This window comes from Ovis aries, chromosome 23 (genome assembly GCF_016772045.2).
Source record: "Ovis aries strain OAR_USU_Benz2616 breed Rambouillet chromosome 23, ARS-UI_Ramb_v3.0, whole genome shotgun sequence".
Taxonomy (NCBI): domain Eukaryota; kingdom Metazoa; phylum Chordata; class Mammalia; order Artiodactyla; family Bovidae; genus Ovis; species Ovis aries.
The window spans coordinates 19,405,066-19,424,439 of NC_056076.1; positions in this window are offsets into that span (position 1 = coordinate 19,405,066).

Sequence of the window (19,374 nt, forward strand, 5' to 3'; positions counted from 1 at the left end):
GCGAGTGGTGGGTAAGTGTCAACTGCTGAACGATGACAGGAGGAAAGAGAGAGGAGGCTTCCTGGGAGAGCAGGCCAACCCAGGAGCCTCAGGTAGCAGCCCTGAGCCAGGCCTGAGCCATCCAGGGCTGCCCAGCATCAGTGGCCTCATTCTCCTTTGAGGCTGCCTGTCAATCACAGCCCCGAGGGAACTCGGCTGTGTGAAAACCATCCTTCCCAAGGCACTCCTTCCATTATCCTCGCTAAACCTGCCTCCGCCGTAGGGATGCACGCAGATTGCTCACATTAAGAAGCAAATTGATTATGAACTGAGTTTTGTCTACCAACAATTTTTAATATGTAATCTTGTCATGAGTGAACGAAAGTCATTAATAATACAGTAAGCAAAATGTGCTACAGTTAACCTTAAATTATAACTTACAAAGAGCATTCTTGCAGTTTCTTCTTTGATTTATGAGCTCAGTTTATTCTATGCAAATTCATGCACAGTTTCTAATAAGAGGGAGGAGGAAAGATAAAGGAGCTTTGAATATTTTATAAGCTTTTTCCACTTACCTTAATTTAGAATTATGAGGCTGAATATGTAAGTAGAGAATAATTACCTATTACTAGTCTCCCACATAGTTTATCTATTTCAGCTCTGAACATCCTGAGCAATGCAAAGCATAACTGTTTTACTACCTGGACCACTGTGAGTATGATAATTAGGCCTCCTTCAGTGTTACTTGTTGCTGACACATGAGAAGATAGACATTGTAATATAATCAGGCAGTCTTGCACTGTTGTTTAATATCCCTTTTTAAAATAATATACCGGATGTTCAATATTTCATTCGTTGCACATAACGTGAACTTTTTAAAGAGGTCTGTGCTCTAAAAAATTTCCTTGCCTTTCTTCTCCCATTGTTGAATTCTATTGTTGAGCTCCAGGAATAAGGAATTATATAAAGGAAGTTCTGCTGAAAAAGGTGAGATTGATGGCCTGGAAGATAGAGGGCACATTCTAGGAGCAGCGTGCAGCCCTGCTCATTCATTCCCTCCCACTTCTCTCCACCCACAGCAACCTCTCCTCACACACGCACATGCTCCTTGTCCCATCTTCCCTCTTACCACTTACAGGCACAGGCCATGTCGATGTCCGAGTAAACTCTAATCCAAAAATCTAACTGCACCCTTGAGTTCATTGCACCGCTATTTTCAATAATCAGGACATGGATGCCGCCTAAATGTCTATCAACAGATGAATGGATAAAGAATATGTGGTGTATATATGCACATACATACAATGAAATATTACTCAGCCATAAAAAAAATGAAATAATGCCATTTGCAGCAACATGGATGGACCTAGAGATGATCGTACTAAGTGAAGTAAGTCAGGCAGAGAAAGACAAATATATGATATCACTTATATGTGGATTCTAAAAGAATGATACCAATGAGCTTATTTACAAAAAAAAATAGACACACCAACATAGGAAACAAATATGGTTACCAAAGAGGAAGGGGATGGGGAGGGATAAATTAGGAGTTTGAGATTCACAAACACACTACTATATATAAAATAATCAACAAGTATCTACTGTATAGCAAAGGGATCTATGTTCAATATCTTGTTATATATATATATATGCTGGTAAGTCACTTCAGTCATGTCTGACTCTGTGCGACCCCATAGACGGCAGCCCACCAGGCTCCCCCGTCCCTGGGATTCTCCAGGCAAGAACACTGGAGTGGGTTGCCATTTCCTTCTCCAATGCATGAAAGTAAAAAGTGAAAGTGAAATCGCTCAGCATAACTGTTTTACTACCTGGACCACTGTGAGCATGTCCAACCCTCAGCGACCACATGGACTGCAGCCTACCAGGCTCCTCCATCCATGGGATTTTCCAGGCAAGAGTACTGGAGTGGGGTGCCATTGCCTTCTCCGAGATATATATATATAGATAGATAGATAGATAGATAGATAGATAGATAGATAGATAGATATAGATAGATATAAAAGACTCATTGTGCTGTATACTTGAAACTAACACAACATTGCAAATCAACCATACTTCAACTTAAAAAGAATAAACAATAAGTAAAATGAGGGAAAAAGAAATTACAGTCTTAAGAGATCTATAAAAGAGAAGCTGAAAGCCATGTGGTTAGTGATGCTCCAGGTACAAAAATGACTACTCAGTTGTTAGGCAAAGGAAATGCTATTCCAGGATCACCAGATCTGGGACTTGGGTGACTGGAGAACCTTAGGCAGTGAGTGGTTTCCTAGGAGAGGCAGCGGATGCTCTGGGAAGGATGCTCCCAGCACTCCCTAGATCTGTGCTTAGAATCAGCAGCCTGGACTAGGAGGTAACTGGCAGCTCCCAGATTTCAGGACTCACACACTCTCTCTTCAGAAGTCTGTGGAAGTGGTGACTTTCTTTTTAAGAAATTTGGACCTGGAAGGAATATTGAAACTGACCAGCTCACTTAGTTTAGTAAATGGGATGAAACGAATATCCCACCCTTCGGTGCCTGTGCACACAGACGCTTTGAAGGAAGTGAGTCCTGGCCTCTTCTGCTCATCACCCGACTTAGCGGAGCCCCCGTTTGAAGGGATACAGAATCTCAGATTTGTTTTGTCTGCTTAGATTACCAACAGAAACTCTTAAGCACCCAGTGATGTGCTGAATTACCTGAAAAATAACATGGATTGAGAGTGAACTGTTCTTCGCATTAGTTAGAGCTCAAGGCAAATGCGGTGCCATGGTTTCTCCTTCTATCACAGTAAATGCTGATCAAATTTAAGAGAAGAAGCAGGCAGCTTCCAATAAAGAAAGATTAAAAAGTTTTTCTCTCCTGGTAAATTGTATCATTGGATTTTGTGATAATTAGCACTTCATACTGTATTATAGTGATGGTGTCAGATCAACAGCCAAACAGAATTAATGAGTTAAATATCTGTCAGCAGGAAGCTTCAGGTCTGATTAAGGGCGCTGCAGGTGTGTGTATGCATCCATTTCTTTTCTTTTTCTTTCCTCATGGTCAGTATATTGAATTGTCAGAGAGACCATCATACTATTAGCATCAATTATCAATGAGTCAAGAAAATTATGATCCCTTATCTTGACCATGGGAGAGAATAATCACTGACATAATAAGAAGACATACAAAAATGAAAGCTTAAAACATCTCTTTGGTGTTAAAGTGGATAATTGAATGAATGATGCCTCCAATCACTCATTCCAGTCCAAACACTGCTTCAAAATAGCCATATCGTTTTGTGACATAAAAATTTCCATTAGTGAGTTAATTCTGGGGAAAGTAAAATTTACCAAGTTATGCAATTTACATATATCACTCATTTCATCCGTACATCAGCAGTATGAGTATATCTCTTTGTTCTATTTCATCTGAGGAAATGCAACATCAAACTGAACTGATCATCTTTTATTCTAACAACTCATATTTATGAAAAACACCTTCCCTGAGTCTAATTACCTACTGAGCACAGATTAAGAGAAGATATAGCAGAAGAGGAAAATGTCACCAGTACTATATGGATGTTTGAGTGAAGTTACAGTTATAAGGAAAAATATGAGAGGAAATAGATAAAAAACAAAAAACAGAAGACGGAAATAATGAAATGGCACATGTAATATCAGAGCTGTCACAATGCATTATATAGTTGATTGTCAAATGAGTGGCAGAGATAGAAACTGCTCTTAGTTTAAAAAAAGAAAGAGAAAATTGTGGGCTAAAGTGGCCTGAGAAGATTGTAGGATAAGAGAGTTGACCTTGGTCAGGAAGAATGGTCAGGATTTGGATACAACAAGAAGGTCAGCAGGACATGACAGGGCATTTCAGATGGGGAATGGGAAAGAAATGTCTGGGGGCAGCAGACGCCAGTTCTATCTGGGAGGCAAGGAGTCTTCATTCAGGTTGGAGAGGAGAGTTTATACAAATAGACATGACTGGTAGCCAGAGGAGGTTGGGGAATACGCAACAGAGCCTTGAAGAGAAGACAGAAGAATTTGAGTTGTATTCTTCTAGCAAACTTAAATCATCCCCATTTTAATCAAATCTCTTTTGGCACCTGCTTGCAGTTAATTGCTTAACTGATCACTTGGGCCTGTTGCTTTGTATCTGCCTCTCAAGTAGCATTCTCTATCATTACTACCATTCTCATACAAAATACTTCCAAAAGTAGCTTGATATTCCTCAAATTCAATGGCTTCCAATAGTTTTTTGATCATATATACTTACCAGGAAAAAACTGAACTTGCTTCCCCTATATAAATAAAGAGATTAAATGGACAAAGAAACAAACATACAAATGTATTTAAATGTATACATAATATAACTGTATATGTATATTCATTATAAAGCTTACATTAAATATTTTAGATGAGAATCTTTTTAAATGATAAAAAGTGAAATAACCAATATTTGCAATTTTATTTTATTGTGTAACTATAGCTTAATGTTCAGTTCAGTTCAGTCACTCAGTTGTGTCTGACTCTTTGTAACCCCATGAATTGCAGCACACCAGGCCTCCCTGTCCATCACCAACTCCCGGAGTTGACGCAAACTCATGTCTATCGAGTCAGTGATGCCATCCAGCCATTTCATCCTCTGTCGTCCCCTTCTCCTCTGGCCCCCAGTCCCTCCCAGCATCAGGGTCTTTTCCAGTGAGTTAACTCTTCGAGTGAGATGGCCAAAGTATTGGAGTTTCAGCCTCAGCATCAGTCTTTCCAATGAACACCCAGGACTGGTCTCCTTTAGGATGGACTGGTTGGATCTCCTTGCAGTCCAAGGGACTTTCAAGAGTCTTCTCCAACACCATAGTTCAAAAGCATCAATTCTTTGGCGCTCAGCTTTCTTCACAGTCCAACTCTCACATCCGTACATGACCACTGGAAAAACCATAGCCTTGACTAGACGGACCTTAGTCGGCAAAGTAATGTCTCTGCTTTTCAATATGCTATCTAGGTTGGTGATAACTTTCCTTCCCAGGAGTAAGTGTCTTTTAATTTAATGGCTGCAGTCACCATCTGCAGTGATTTTGGAGCCCAAAAAATAAAGTCTGACACTGTTTCCCATCTATTTCCCATGAAGTGATAGTAATCCCAAAGAAAGGCAATGCCAAAGAATGCTCAAACTACTGCACATTTGCACTCATCTCACACGCTAGTAAAGTAATGCTCAAAATTCTCCAAGCCAGGCTTCTATAATACGTGAACTGTGAACTTCCAGATGTTCAAGCTGGTTTTAGAAAAGGCAGAGGAACCAGAGATCAAATTGCCAACATCCTCTGAATCATCGAAAATGCAAGAGAGTTCTAGAAAAACATCTATTTCTGCCTTATTGACTATGCCAAAGCCTTTGACTGTGTCACGAGATCACCTTTCAATCCTATGTACCCAGTGAGCAAAACTATGGAATTTCAGTAGTCAATTTCTAGCTTATCTAATGTCAAGCAGGTTAGGGAATTTTTTACATATTTTCAATGTGGTTGTATGAGAGCTTTAATCATCACTTTTGGTGACAACATCACACAAGGAAGGAAACCTTTCTAAGCACCCATTTTCAGAAGTGACTTACCTTGCCACTCATTGCCTGACCCATTTTTACATCTTCCCCTGATAAAGGGGCCGTGGGAGCCTGAGGAAGAAAGAGAAGTGTTGGCTCCACCGGCGCTCACTCCACAGGCGCTCACTGTGCAGTTCTCTGGGTTTGTACTGTGAGCCTTGCCTTTAGTGCACAGCATCCTCACAGGAGTATTTTGTCACTTCCCTAGTGAATAAAGGGTGACTTAGTTAGGAAAAGATAACAGAATACACAAATCCACTACCTGGGTGTATACAAACCAAAAGAGAGTAAAGAAGCAATGGCACCCCACCAAACCCTCTGGACTATGGAATTCTCACCATCCCCTCTGGACACCTCAAGACCACAGTGAGTCATGTGACTAAAGCACCGAGAGAGGGCTCTCAGGTCAAATGGAAAATTAGATGTTAGTAGTTTCATCCTTCTGTTAGTATCAGTTTTAATGTTCTCTTTCCACACCCCCAGTGAATCGTCTTATTCATCCTCTGATTGTGAGCATCACTCTGGAAACAACTGCTTTGTATCAGTTTTTAGTGTGTCACATCTAAAGACCAAAGAAGTGTGTGATTTGATCTAGTATCGCAGTTACTCTGTGCTAATGCCCACATCGCTACCAGGTCTCTACACTTGCAACTCCTGTGCCCATTAGGGGATGATTGTATGTCCAGAATTCACCAGAACTATATGCAGAAAAGTCAGAATCTCCGGTGAAATTTCTGCTTCATTTTTTAAATGTCTTTCTCCAGTCCCTGACCACCCATCTCCCACAAACTTAGCAGCATAGTGTATATTTAGTATGCATTCAATTCATATTTTAAAGTTAATTTTAATCTAATGTGCTTCCCCAGGGTAATGAGTAGTTAGCTAAATAAATGCTCACACACCCACACACACAAACTAACGTCGAGATGCAAGTTATTCTTGAGACAGAAATGTCACCTAAGGGAACCCTAGCCCAAATATCACCTATGAAGACCCCATACAATTTCAGATATCAGGCTCTTTTTATTACACTCTCTAGTTGGGATATGAGCTTGTGTACTTGGAGCAATAGTGTCTAACATGTTACATTAAAATCATATTATTAATGTCAATAGAAAGGTCTATAATTCAGAGTTTAATTAGGAGGCTTAAGCTCTAAATGCCATTGCTGCTGTTTGCTATTTAGTCACTAAGTCATGTTCAACTCTTTGTGACCCCATAGACTGTAGCCTGCCAGGCTCCTCTGTCCATGGAATTTCTCAGACAAGAATACTGGAGTGGGTTGCCATTTCCTTCTCCAAGGGATCTTCCCATCTCAGGGATTGAACCTGCATCTCTCCTGCATTGGCAGAAGGATTCTTTACCACTGAGCCACCCGGGAAGTCCCTAAATGGATTTAGAAAGAAAAATAAAACAAGAAAGAGAGATGAGATTGGGCTAAAGAAGTAAGGGATGTTTTCCTGAAGGAGGGCAAATTCATCTGGACATTGAGAGATGTTAGGGTTTGCAGAACTAAACAGGGAATGAAGTTCCACGTGGGCAAAGCAACAGCAGCGGCGTGATGATCCAGACCCATGCTGGTGAGAAATTCACTCAGGTTCAGACTCATGAAGACCAGAGTGTTGTGTTTCCAGGAGGCTTTTCTCCTAGACGTGTCTTCAGTGCCCATTTCAAATGAAAATACCTTAGAAGTGACAGCAACATTAACTGAATTTTCCTAGTCCTCCATTAAGCAATAAGGATGTGATTGGGTTGTTACATTTATAGGATAGTTTTTGAAATTTCTTTGAAGATAATTTTCAGATCCTGCAGTAAAAATGTGTCCTTCGTGTGACTGCTACTGCTAAGTCACTTCAGTCGTGTCCGACTCTATGCGACCCCATAGACAGCAGCCCACCAAGCCTCCCCGTCCCTGGGACTCTCCAGGCAAGAACACTGGAGTGGGTTGCCATTTCCTTCTTCAATGCATGAAAGTGAAAAGTGAAAGTGAAGTCACTCAGTCGTGTCCAACCCTCAGCGACCCCATGGACTGCAGCCTTCCAGGCTCCTCTATCCATGGGACTTTCCAGGCAAGAGTACTGGAGTGGGGGGTGCCTTTGCCTTCTCCATCCACCCCAAATTCCCTAATCTGTTGAGTTTGCAATTCTTGGCTCTAACATCATGTCCCATTACAATTAAAATATGGAGTGGTTTCAAGTGTCCTGGAGGGTTGGGCAGAAAATAAATGCATGATGTTCTAATTGCTATTTAACATCACGGAATTGGAAGAATGAGGTTAATGGACCGCCCAATGCATGTGCTATCTCCCTCATTCCAAACGGTTCTCTGGCACTTTTGATTACTCACTGAAGGAATACAACCTCCTCTGGAAGATAATAGCATCCTCAGCAACCTCTTTCCTACCCTGTGATTAAACTGTAATTTTTGCAAATATCCTTACCTTCTCTTCAGTTTTGAAAATGGGTTAGCCAACTTTTGAAAATGTCTTTCCCCCAGTGTGTCCGTGAGTATGGCAATCACAGGTCTTCTGTTTTCCGAGTTAGTTTCTATGTCCCATACCTGTGCCACCATAAAACCTAGTAAAAAAGAATATGGGCTGGAAAAATATAGCCAGTGCACTTAAAGGAAACTGCCTTCAATGTGCTCAGTGAAATAACTTTCATTTTACCGCTAGCCTTTTACCACATAACTAGACCTACTTATCTCTGATCATAGCCATATCCCTCTGCCCCTCAGTTCTGTTCCAAAATTATTCATGGGCTCAGAATCAGTCTACAGAGTGCTTCCCTCCTTGATAAAGTTCTTCAATAATCAATTCAAGACCTCCTGGACAGTCTAAGACACAAGGTCTTGACCTTTGTGCTTTTCCTTGAATCCTTCCTATCTTATCCACATACCTTTACTCTTAATCAAGGTCTGTAATTTATTTTTAATGTCTGTTTCTTCTTTCACTCTTTTTCCTCATTCTGAAGACATACGAAAAACTTTAGTCTGGATCAAGGATATTCCTAAGACAATAGATCCAAGGACCCTCATAGATATTTAAACCTGCTACAGATCATGACACCATGGATTTCCAATCAAATTTTGTGATTAAATGAAAGTTTTGAGATCTTAAGAAGACTAAATTTACCTAGGAAGAGTGAGAGAGCTATGAGTTACTGGGGCCAGAGTGTAGATTGTGGTAAATTGCTGTGAATCATGCATCCCTGTGTTCTTTGATAGTGTACTTTCATATTTATTCTTGGCTTTCACCCAAGAATACTTTCTTTCCCTGTGGCACATTAACAATGTGATATGAACAATGGCTTACAAAATGATAGATGCTTTCTTAAAATACTGCCACCATCACATCCAGGATCACTCATTGGAGATACATGACTCTGTAAGCATCAAAAATAAACCACCAGACACAAAAGGCCCCCCAGAACCAGGGATTCTGTTAGCCACCAGGGATTACAACTACAGAGTGAGACGAGAAGAAAGCCATCTAGCTGGGTCAAACCCAAATTTCTGACCCACAGATAAAATGGTGGTTGCTTTTAAGCCACTAAATTTGGTAATTGTTTATTTCACAACAATGGATAATTAACACATACTTTATGCAGAACAGTAATATCATCTAACTTAAGTTACAAAAGTAATTCTCTAGCTACTGCATGGAGACTATTTCACAGAGAACTAAGGGTAGAAGAAGAGAGCCAGTAAAGGGACAATTGCAGTAGGTAAGGCCGGATATGGGATGTGAGAAGGGATCTGGGATTAAAAGAGACTGAGATAATTCTGGAATCTAGCTGGGCATACCTGTTTCTTCAAGGACAGAAAATATTTCTTGACTGAGTTCCAGGTCTGCTTCCAAGGCATGGTTCCTATTTCATTTTTCCCCATAACATTTCCTTAAACATTCTGAGAAACTCTTTTTGTTTCCCATGAAAACACAGAAGTGGTTTCTTATGAATGTCTTTTTCAGATTGCTTCCTGATCTTTGAAGTTTGGGCTCTAGAGTTCTGTTTTCATTTTGAATGATCTCAGGCCCTTTTGGTACTAACCATCAGTGTTTTCACTGATTTTACTGATGAAATCCTCTTAAAAACATTGTGTATTTCCTATAAATCTTATTTGTGTTCACTTCATGCCCCAAAATCACATCCAGAATTCTTTTCAAAACAAACAACTCCACAATCTGGATGTGTCAGGCTACAGAGGAATAGTACTCTTATGATATTAGTGTAGTTGTGAAGTTCTACTAAACCCTATCTTAAGTCTTTTTTAAGCTTGAACAAAGAGCTTTACAAAGACTTTATTTAGTGCTTCAGTTCAGTTCAGTCGTCACTCAGTTGTATCCAACTCTTTGCGACCCCATGAATCGCAGCACACCAGGCCTCCCTGTCCATCACCAACTCCCGGAGTTCACGCAAACTCATGCCTATCGAGTCGGTGATGCCATCCAGCCATCTCATCCTCTGTTGTCCCCTTCTCTTCCTGTCCCCAATCCCTCCCAGCATCAGGGTCTTTTCCAATGAGTTAACTTTTCACATGAGGTGGCCAAAGTATTGGAGTTTCAGCCTCAGCATCACTCCTTCCAATGAACACCCAGGACTGATCTCCTTTAAGACCTACTGGTTGGACCTCCTTACAGTCCAAGGGACTCTCAAGAGTCTTCTCCAACACCACAGTTCAAAAGCATCAATTCTTCAGAGCTCAGCTTTCTTCACAGTCCAACTCTCACATCCATACATGACCATTGGAAAAACCATAGCCTTGACTAGATGGACGTTTGTTGGCAAAGTAATATCTCTGCTTTTTAATATGCTATCTAGGTTGGTCATAACTTTCCTTCCAAGGAGTAAGCGTCTTTTAATTTCATGGCTGCAGTCACCATCTGCAGTGATTTTGGTCTTTACTGAGAATATTTCTTATTTTGAGAATCTTGGTCAACTAGATAGACTGGTGATATGAAATAGTTTTATTTTCCTACCCAATAAGTCCTGTGTCTTCTACATTGCATCTGAATTTTACTTGCAAACTAAACAATCTTCACTTTAGCTAATCTCTTTATTCTTATATTTTATTATATACAATTGAAAGAAGCAAGCTGAAATTTTTAAAATTAAATTTGGAAATCTTAGCTCAACTCACCAGGTTACTAGGTACATTTTTTATCTTCTAATTACCACATGTGCTCCTCTGGCCAATATTTTATACCTCCATAAATCACCATTTTTCAAACCTCTAAAAACATCTTTCCAACCTTCACTTTGGGATTTATTCTTTTTCCAAACTTCATTAACAGATCTTCTCTCACTTTTTGCGGATCCCTCCTGATGTCCAAACCCAAAGTCTATGCCATATGTTTAGGCTTTTTATTACAACATTCTGCTTCTAGATTGAATAGATTGATAATGACCCCCAGTAAATCATATTCTCTGTATCCACCACTCCCTTGTGTTGTCCCTTCACACATGGACTCTGGGCTTGGCCATATAAAATATCAATAAATGTGATGCAGAGATTTGAAAGTGCTGAAGCATCAGAGACTGCTCTCTTAAAAAGCTATCCCCACCATGTAAAGAATCTGACTCTTGTAATAGAGACACATAGCCCAGCTACAATCTTTACACAACCAGCAGATATGAGAGGTCATCAAAGCTTATCCAGCCTGAGACAAATTGTCAGATTACCATAGTCATAAGAATGCCCTCAAGCAAAATTAGTAGAAGAAATGTCCTCACATGAGCTCAGCTTATATTCCTGACCCACAGAATTTACTTTTGATTCAAAAGTGAATAAAACTAGTATAATTTTAAGCCATTATGCTTTGCAGTAGCTTATTACACAGCCATAGATAACTAAAAGAGAAACCAGTGCCAGAAGTGAGATCACAATAAATACTAAAACATGTGTTGATACCTCTGAAACTGGGCAGCAGGTAGAATCTGAAAGAAATTGGGGCTCATGTTACATAGCAGAAGAATAACCAACAAATCTATTGTTGGTAGAACTTGGGACACAGAAAATGTACTTAATGAATTTATAACTCTGATTAAAATAATCTTTAGATAGAATGTTAAAAATACCAGCTGGGTGTTTCTAGCTATGTATGATTATTGCAAAATGGATATAAAGATTGATTTGTTTTCCAGCGAATTTGAAAGACATATGGAAGGCTCAGAATTTTTCAGACTGGAAAATAAAGCTGTTTTTCACTACTAATCTCTCCAACAAGTCAAATATTCCCAAAAAAGGAAATGACTCCTTTGTAATATCAAAACAAGGGTGTGGCTGTAACAGCATTTATTAAAACTTTAGAAAAATAGAGATGACATCTAATAATGTCTCTCCTTCATGGATCACAACCTTCTCATTGTGAAAGAGCTTTCATAACTCAATGTCGTGAAGAGCTTTCCAAGACAGACAGATCATAGCGAAGAGTCCTGACAAAATGTAGCCTACCGGAGGAGGGAATGACAGACCACTCCATTTCTTGCCAGGAGACCCCTTGAACAGTATGGAAAGGCAACAAGTTATAACACCAGAAGATGAGCCCCCATGTTGGTCTAAAGATGTCCATTACACTACTGGGGAAGAGTGGAGGACAATTACTAACAGCTCCAGGAAGAATGAAGCATCTGGGAAAAAGTGGAAACAATGCTCAGCTGTGGATGTGTGTGATGGTGAAAGTAAAATCTGATGCTGTAAAGAATGATGTTGTATAGGAATCTGGATTGTTAGGTCCATGAATCAAGAAAAATTGCATGTGGTCAAGCAGGAGATGGCAAGAGTGAACATCGACATCTTAGGAGTCAATGAACTAAAATGGATGGGAATGGGAGAATTTAATTCATATGACCATTATATCTACTTCTCTGGACAAGAACCCCTTAGAAAGAAATGGAATAGCCCTCACTGTCAACAAGAGAGTCTGAAAGGCAGCATTTGGGTGCAACCTCAAAAATGACAGAATGATCTCAATTCATTTCCAAGGCAAACAATTCAACATCACAGTAATCCAAGCCTATGCCTGAACCACTAATGCCAAAGAAGCTGAAGTTGACTAGTTCTATGAATACCTACAACATCTTCTAGAAGTAATACCAAAAAAAAGATATCCCTTTCACCATAAGGGATTGGAATGCAAAAGCAAAAAGTCAAAAGATACCTGGAGTAACAGGCAAGTTTGACCTTGGAGTACAAAATGAAGCAGGGTCAAGGCTTACATTTTGTCAAGAGAATATGCTGGTCATAGCAAACAACATTTTCCAACAACAGAAGAGAAGACTCTACACATGGACATTACCAGTCAATACTGAAATCAGATTGTTTATGTTCTTTGCACCCAAAGATGGAGAAGCTCTATACAGTCAGCAAAAACAAGACTAGGAGCTGACTATGGCTCAGATCATGAGCTCCTTATTGCAAAATTCAAGCTTAAATTGAAAAAAAAGTAAATAAAACCACTATGTCATTCAGTTATGACCTCAATCAACTCCCTTATGATTATATGATGGAGTTGATGAATAGATTCAAGAGATTAGATCTGGTAGACAGAATGCCTGAAAAACTATGTATGGAGGTTTCTAATATTGTACAGGAGGCAGTAAACATCCCAAAAAAAAAAAAAAAAAAGAAATGCAAGAAGGCAAAATGGCTGCCTGAGGCTTTACTAATAGCTGTGCAAAGAGGAGGAATGAAAGGCAAAGGAGAAAGGGAAGAATATACCAAACTGAATGCAGAGTTCCAGAGAATAGCAAGGAAAGAAAAGAAGACCTTCTTAAATGAACAATGAAAAGAAGTAGAGGAGAATAACAGAATAAACAAGACTAGAAATCTATTGAAGAAAATGAGAGATATCAAAGGAATACTTCATAAAAAATGGGCATGATAAAGGACAGAAACGGTAAGGACCTAATAGAAGCAGACAAGATTAAGAAGTCATGGCAAGAATACACAGAAGAGATACACACACACACACACACACACACACTCTTAATAACCCTTATAACCACAATGGTGTGGTCACTCACCTAGAGCCAAACATTTTGGAAACAAGTGGACTTTAGGAAACAGTACTATGAACAAAGCTATTGGAGGAGATAGAGTTCTGCCTAAGCTATTTAAAATCCTAAAAGATGATACTGTTAAAGTGCTGTACTCAATATGTCAGCAAATTTGGAAAACTCAGCAGTGGCTTCAGGACAGAAAAAGATTAGATTTCATTCCAATTCCAAAGAATGGCAATGCCAAAGAATGCTCAAACTACATAAAATTGTGCTTATTTTCACATGCTGCAATCAGTTTAGTTCAGTCACACAGTTGTGTCCAATTTTTTGTAACTCCATGGACTGCAGCATGCCAGGCTTCCCTGTCTATCATCAACTCCCGGAGCCAGCTCCAACTCATGTCCATTGAGTCAGTGATGCCATTCAACCATTTCATCCTCTGTTATCCCCTCCTCCTCCTACCTTTAATCTTTCCCAGCATAAGGGTCTTTTCCAGTGCTTCAGTTCTTCCCATCAGACGACCAAAGTATTGGAGCTTCAGCTTCAGCATCCATCCTTCCAGTGAATACTCAGGACTGATTTCCTTTAGGATGTACTGCTTGGATCTCCTTGCAGTCCAAGGGATTCTCAAGAGTCTTCTCCAACACCACAGTTCAAAAGCATCAGTTCTTCAGTGCTCAGCTTTCTTTATAGTCAAACTCTCACATCCATACATAATTACTGGAAAATCCATAGTTTAACTGATGGCCCTATGTCTAGAATGCTAGCATGGCTATGACCAAAATCCTTCAAACAAGGCTTCAGCATTATGTGAACTAGAAATTCCCAATGTACAAGCTGGACATATAAAAGGCAGAGGAAACAGAGGTTAAATTGCCAACATTTGTTGGATCATGGGAAAGCAAAGGAGTTCCATAAAAACATCTACTTCTAATTCATTGACTACCCTAAAGCCTTTGGTTGTGTGGATCACAACAAACTGTGGAAAATTCTTAGAGGGATAGGAGTAGCAGACCACTTTACTTGTCTCATGAGAAACCCGTATGTAGATCAAGAAACAACAGTTAGAGCCTTACATGGAAAAACTGACTTGTTCAAAATTGGGAAAGCTGTAAGACAAAGCTGTACATTGTCACCCTGCTTATTTAACTTATACACAAAGTACATCATGAGAAATGCTGAGCTGGCTGGATCACAAGCTGGAATCAAGATTGCCTGGAGAAATATCAACAACCTCAGATATGCAGATAATACCATTACAATGGCAGAATATGAAGAGGAGCTAAACAGCTTCTTGATGAAGGTGAAAGAGGAGTGAAAAAGCCGATTTGAAATTTAATATTCAAAAAACTAAAATCATGGCATACGGTCCCATCAGTTTCAGTTCAGTTCAGTTCAGTCACTCAGTCGTGTCTGACTCTTTGCGACCCCATGAATCGCAGCACTCCAGGCTTCCCTGTCCATCACCAACTCCTGGAGTTCACTCAGACTCACATCCATCCTGTCAGTGATGCCATTCAGCCATCTCATCCTCTGTCGTCTCCCTCTCCTCCTGCCCCCAATCCCTCCCAGCATCAGAGTCTTTTCCAATGAGTCAACTCTTCACATGAGGTGGCCAAAGTACTGGAGTTTCAGCTTTAGCATCATTCCTTCCAAAGAAAGCCCAGGGCTGACCTCCTTCACAATGGACTGGTTGGATCTCCTTGCAGTCCAAGGGACTCTCAAGAGTCTTCTCCAACACCACAGTTCAAAAGCATCAATTCTTCGGCATTCAGCCTTCTTCACAGTCCAACTCTCACATCCATACATGACCACAGGAAAAACCATAGCCTTGACTAGACGGACCTTAGTCGGCAAAGTAATATCTTTGCTTTTGAATATGCTATCTAGGTTGGTCATAACTTTTCTTCCAAGGAGTAAGCGTCATTTAATTTCATGGCTGCAATCACCATCTGTAGTGATCACTTCATGGCAAATAGGGGAAAAAGAGAAAGCAGGGACAGATCTCCTCTTTTTGGACTCTGCAATCATTGAGGAGTATGGCTGCAGCCCTGAAATCAAAAGACACTTGCTCCTTGGAAAGAAAGCCATGACAAACCTAGACAGCATATTAAAAATCAGAGACATCAGTTTGTAGACAAAGGTCTATACAGTCAAAGCTGTCGTTTTTCCAGTAGTCATGTACGGATGTGAGATTTGGACTATAAAGGTTGAGCACTAAAGAATTTATGTTTTTGAATTGTGGTGCTAGAGAAAACTCTTGAGAATCCCTTGGACTGCAAAGAGATGAAACCAATCAATCCTAAAGGAAACCAACTCTGAATGTTCACTGGTAGGACAGATGCTGAAGCTGAAGCTCCAATACTTTGGTCACCTGATGCAAAATGATTGGAAAAGGCCTTGATGCTGGGAATGATTGAAGGCAATGAGAAGGGTTCAGCAGAAGATGAGATGGTTAGAAAGCATCACTGAACTGATGGACATGAATTTGAGCAAACTCCGCGATATAGTGGAGGACTACAGAGCCTGACATGCTGCTGTCCATGGGGTCAAAATACTGAAATGGTTATTGTATTAAGCCATTAATTTTAAGTTATTATTGTACAACAGGTAACCAAAAAAAAGTTAATAACTTCTTAACCCCTTCGGTAAAAATAATTCTTAAAAAATTAAGAATTCCATAATTCTATTTTGACATACTAGTCCTATATGATCTGACCCCCAATAGGTCCTGATCTCATTTCTTGCTACTCTTCCCCATTGTGTAAGCTGCTCAAGTCACTCTGGTTTCTTGGCCATTATTCAAATAAGATAAAATACTTTCCAACTTCAGAGCTTTTGCACTTATAATTTTCCCTGAAATGCTCTTCCAGACAGATACTCACATGGCTCCCTCTTCTATGTCACTATCAAATGTCACCTCATCAGAGACTATCTTTTGTAAAATAGACCCTCTCATTTCATCCCTCTTCATATTGCTTTATTTTCACTCATAGCACATATATAATTATATATTATTATATATCATCACATAATTACATATATGCACACATATATTTCAATAATTTATATGACTATATATAATATATAATATATACATCCAGTTATAATTACATTAACTTATTACATATTATTATGTATATTTATTATTTATCTGCTACCCAATAAAAGATAATTTCTTCGAAAACAAAGCATTACTCCTTTTGTTCTCTTTTGTATTTTCCCTTAGAACTAACCTGACACCTAGAAGGTGCTCAATACATATTTGTTGAATGAATTATTTGTATGGAATATATTAATTACATATAACATATATGGCACTCTGCTATGTACTAGGAAGAGAAGATAGAGAATAAGGCAAAAATAAAATCTATGTTTTGATAATGATAATAATTTATATACACACACTGCTTCTATGTACCTGGCATGAAGTATGTGCTTTATGTGTGTGAACTCATTTAATTTCTATTTAATCCTATAAAGTATGCCTTATCATTATCCCCATTTAAGAGATGACAAAAGTGAGGTATGGAAGAATTAGATACTTGTTCAACACCTCACAGCTAATAAGTGTCAGTATCAGATTCCAACCAAGCAGCAGACTCAAGTTCAATCAAGCTCTTTACCACTATTCTATATGCCCCTCGATTTATTTATGGTCTAGTTGGTGAAACAAAAATATTAGTAAAACATAAAATAGTCAAGTGTTATGCTATGAAGTTTAATTATAATTTCAATAAAAATTCAGAGAACCTGAGTGTTGATCAAACCTGGCATGGGCAGAAGATGTTTCCTGTAGTAGGCAGGGCTTGGGAGCTCTGAGTTGCCAGCTGAGAAAGGCAGTCCCTCTAGATGGAAGATTCAGCTTGACGACTGGCGGGGCAGAAAGAAAGGAACTCAACATAGTGTAGTGACCAGTGGTGATCTAATAGACTGCCATCCTTTGTGGTTTTAGGGGAGTCACAGGGCTTTGGAGGAAAGATCAAGCAGAATGAGTCCGAAGTAGACGAGTGATATGAAAAATTCATCTTCTGATTATTAATTTATTTATTCCAGAAAAATAAGTACTTTCTTAGCAACTTCTAGGTTAATGGGACTTTGCTAAGTACAATGGGAAGTGGGAATCTATGAGGGATATGACCCTCAACTTGAGAAAGTACAGTGTAGTGATAGATATAAGGCTTGAACTAAAGACCTGCAGGAGAGGGCGAATGTGTTGAGTATCCTTCACTGGGCTTCCGAATTTCAGAAAAAGTTTAGGATCCCTTCCTGTTGAGGAGGTTGGGGAGGACATTTTGTACTAGTAGTGATGGTCTTGAGACTTAAAAAGCAGGTAGCCTTCTTATATACTGAATTGACTGAAGAAGGAATACAGGTGGGGAAGGAATGGTGGCTAAATTTACATACACTTGCCATTTTGGCAGAGGTGGGAAATGGGTTTGAAGAAAGAATAGATTTGGTTTAAAAACAAAAGAGATGCTTCCTCGAATTTTGTTCCCAAAATTAGATTCATTAGATTGTCAAGATTTCTCAGGTGAATGATGGGTTATTTTTATTGTTTCTATATTTGTGTGCACATGCATATACACATACATTCATAAGCATGTGTTTATGTTTGGTCATGTGTGTACATGTGTGTGGGCAGTAAACAGACTGGAAAACTAAAATACTGTAGAGAGTTTGAACAATACAGGTAATCACTACAATGGTAAATCGAGAACAGATTGCAGAAATTCTTGCAAAGATTGTGAACAAAGAGGTGACATGAAAATAGCAACACACAAAATCCACCTGGATGAGAAACTAAAGGACAGATGAGCTGCTGTTTAAAACACTCATAAAGTGCTCTACAAAGGAAGCAACAAAAGATTCGTTTCTATAAATAAGTCTTACCATAGTTCAATTCAGTTCAGTCGCTCAGTTGTGTCCAACTCTTTGCGACCCCATGAACCACAGCACGCCAGGCTTCCCTGTCCATCATCTACTCCTGGAGTCCACCCAAACCCATGTCCATCAGGTCAGTGATGCCATCTAACCATCTCATCCTCTGTCATCCCCTTCTTCTCCTGCCTTCAATCTTTCCCAGCATCAGGGTCTTTGCAAATGAGTCAGCTCTTCACATGAGGTGGCCAAAGTATTGGAGTTTCAGCTTCAACATCAGTCCTTCCAATGAACACCCAGGACTGATCATCATAAGGATGATGCAAAATCATTTGTCTATGTTTTAATTCATTTTTAAAACATCTGTGTTCTTCATTTACTTCAAAATAAATGTATTGTATGGAACAGAGTCACATTTTAATTCTCACTTCCTAGAGTATTGATATTCAGGGAATTGAGATTTCTCTAAGGTCAGAGGCAGTAAGAGATGGCATCTAGAGATACTGGAAGCAAGATTAGCAATCACTGGTTTCTGTGGTCAGGACCCCAGCTCTGAATAGCTCAAGAGATGTGCAACATCAGGACCCAAAACTAAGAGAGCATCTTGTTCTTTGGACTTCTCATTCTCAGCTGGTTCTCTAGATTATCTCATTTTCCTCTCCCAGGGCCGTTAATGCTATCACCCTGAATGCCGGTTAAAGGGCATCCCTTGCCTGACTTGGCATGGTTCCCAGATATGTATTTCATCCAAAATATAGAGACCAAATTACCAATAAAGAAATTATGAGTGACTGCCGCTGCTCTGTCTCTGTCATCCTCCTCCACAGTTGAATACTCTTCATTGTTAGAGACTCGTTTTTTCTTGCAATTCAGCTTAAACTTTCCCTCACTTGGCTTCCTCCCATCACTCCTAATTACAGA